General features: G+C 29.1%; 1 long non-coding RNA gene across 1 annotated transcript; it reads left to right on the top strand.

The window, feature by feature from the left end:
* The first annotated feature begins 703 nt into the window (after nucleotides 1-703).
* Nucleotides 704-2,584, top strand: LOC146997748 (uncharacterized). The gene is made up of 3 exons (XR_015040524.1): nucleotides 704-817; nucleotides 951-1,019; nucleotides 2,138-2,584. It is a non-coding gene; the product is annotated as an uncharacterized LOC146997748 (long non-coding RNA).
* The last annotated feature ends 543 nt before the right edge of the window (nucleotides 2,585-3,127 follow it).

Genomic DNA, 3,127 nt, shown 5'->3' with positions numbered 1-3,127 from the left:
TTAACGTAATATTTACTTATGTTTAAGAAGTATGAATGCTATGAACAGTCCAATGTATTTATGCTTTTTTATAAGTTGAAAGTTACTTTTAAAATGGTAATGATTATTTGTATTTATTTTTATCCGATCAGAGTTTATAATTTCTTTCACTTCCACATATTTCATATATTATAATTTCTTTTAGATTCATTTGCCACAACCTTCAGCTTCATATTTTGAAGAAATAAATTTTGCTGCCGAAGTATTTGATGTAAATTGCCATTTTGCACTTCTAAAAAATTTTAATAGTTTTTTAACATCTATTCCTAAACTGTACTATGTTTTTTTAAATGTTTCCATCTTCATAATCATGCACTTTGTTTCATTTCACCAGTGGTTGCAAATGTGTACATTACAGTACATATCAGGTGTGTTTGCAACAACATTTAGCATTACCATCTGATTAAATAACAGCTGCTAGTAAAGAATCTATGCTATGTTTTCATTTGAGCAGCTATTAAATGTCATATGTTTTACATATATTGATGAATTTTTATACGATTTCTGAAATATGAAATTGTTTGTCTTATGGTTCCTAAACAGCTGTACTATATCTGGCTGTTGTGCTATGGAATTATTTTTGAATTTTGAGTGTTAACAATTTATTATCTTTTTATGAATTATAAAATGTTATGTAAAATAATTATTTCTTAAAATGAATGTAGTTTATATTATCTGTATTTCTAAATTTCTTATATATATATTTCAGGTTTGTTTGCAAGAACAAGCTTCAACTTCATCTTGTGATAAAATGCCATCTATTTGTGAAGGATCTTATGTAAGTAGATAATTAGTGTATTATTAAATTGCTTGCTTATACAAAACATTTCTATAAACTTTTTTTTGGGGGGGGGGTAAAAGGAATGTAATTAATTTCATCAGCATTTACAAATTCTTTGTGTACATTTCAGGTTTGTTTGCAAGAACAGCCTTTAGCCTCATTTTGCAATGAAATACCATCTATTTGTGAAGGCTCTGATGTAAGTTGATAACTAATGTATAATTAAATTGCTTCCTTATATGCATTTAAAATGTTCTATAAAGTAATTTTTTGGTAAAAGGAATGTAATTAATTTCATCAATAGTTGCAAATTCTCTATATAAATTTCAGTTTTGTTTGCAAAAACAACCTTTAGTCTCATCTTGCAACCAAATTGTAATTAATTTTAATTAATTTCAACAGCATTTGTGAAGGCTGTGATATAAGTTGATAATTTGTGTTATTAAATTGCTCATGATTATGGAGATAATTGATCCCTTGAAAAGCTGGAAATAAATTTTAAAAATCTATTTTTAAGTGAAATAAATTTTAAATATTAGAAAATAAAACAAAAATAATCTAGAAAATGCTGAAAACAATAGAGTCAAATTAAAAAAACCCACCACAGTATAGGGAAAGAGACCTGGAAGTTTCATTTTTATTTTGTGGATTTATTATCTGTTTAAGTTTGGCATTTAATCCAAAGGGGCTTTGTCCCTGAAGGACTATTGTTTTCGTTTTGTATTGAAACACTATAAACGGCTGCATCACTTTTCAAATTGTTGCCACCAAATATTATACTCTGTACTATATTTAAAGAAATTATATAGTGAAGAATCTGCATAAATGCATGTATGTTTTTCGCATTCTGATAAAACAACGGTACCTAGAGCCATCAAATTTTGAATGACTTAATTCTACTGTGAATATGAATATCTGGAAGCCCGAATTTGAAATTCGGAATTTGTTTTAATATAGATTTTATATGTTGTAAAACTTTAACGAATTTTTGATTAACAAACTTGTGGATTTCAAAGCGACCAATGGCAATGTTGTACAGAAAAGACACTTTTATCTTCAGCGTGTGAGACAATGAATCGGGAATTCTGAAGATATGCTCATTTTAAAATTATCTTGCAATATTGCTGTTGAACTGAATTTTATAGTTTAAGTGCAAAAAACTTGATATTTAATAAATAAAGGTAAAACACAAAATGTTAAAAAAAAGCCCCTTTGGGTGTAATTTAAAATCTGAAACCTTTCAGATCTTTTTTGTTTGTTGTGTTTGTTCCCCCCCTTCTTTGATGATTATTCATATAGATTTTTTCTTTATTCCAGGATGTTCTTTTAAGGAATTTTATAAAACAGTAGACTGAATTGATCTCGCTTCTGCAATTCCAGAACAAAATATTACTAAAAGAACTTACAGCAACAAAAAAAAAAAAAAAAATTAATGTTTTAAAAAAATGGCATAGCACTGAAATTCAACTTCATGACCTTCAAGTACAGCATGAGGAATTGCTGAAAGGAGTGAAAACATTTCATTCAGATGAACAAATAGCAATGTTGAAAATGGTCTAACGAGGGAATACATGGAAATGTAACTATGGATGTGGAATTTGTTAATATGATTTGTAAGAAAGCAGGCGAGGTAAATACTCCCTCCTGTTGCAATATCAAAATAAAGATAATAAAATATTATTTGACTGCCCGTGGAATTCGTCTCAAGAAGCTTCTTCAAAATAAAAGGCAGCAGCGGCAAAGTTTTGCATCTCCTGCTTTTAAAAGGAAGAAAGTAAATTAGAATCTAATCAAGAATTTAAGAAGTTTCTGCTGTTCAGTTCTGTCTGTAAAAAAGTAGAGTAGTTGTCACTGAAAAATTGCTGCTTGTCTCTTCGAATAATAATTAGGCCCACCAACAGCTGAATGGTTAAAGTTACTTAATGCTGGGAGTTCCATCTTCTGTTCTATTTCCGAACAAACTGGCTGCATGGTTGGTTTTTCCCCATGTGTAATGTGAATACAAGCAAGTTCTCCTTACAAAGTCCTCTACAATAGAAGATCTCATAGTCAGCTAAATCGGATTTACTTTTGTGTGACCTTAAATGAGGCATCAATTGTGAATCTGTTTTGGCATGTTATTAGGAATTTTGAATGAAACATTTATTGCTGTTGTGAAAGAATGATCAACTGATGTTTACCTTACTAATCAATGTCTTATAGTATTGTAATGGCTTGCAGGATTTTTCATAATGTGATGTTGCATATGTTTTACTCTTCTTTGTTACCAAATAAATAGAGTATGTTCCTAATCCGACATTTCTTCTT

The sequence above is a fragment of the Stegodyphus dumicola genome, chromosome 4, assembly GCF_044657685.1.
Source record: "Stegodyphus dumicola isolate Sdum_Otavi_A_Nest chromosome 4, ASM4465768v1".
Lineage (NCBI taxonomy): Eukaryota > Metazoa > Arthropoda > Arachnida > Araneae > Eresidae > Stegodyphus > Stegodyphus dumicola.
This window is presented reverse-complemented; position numbering and strand designations above follow the sequence as displayed.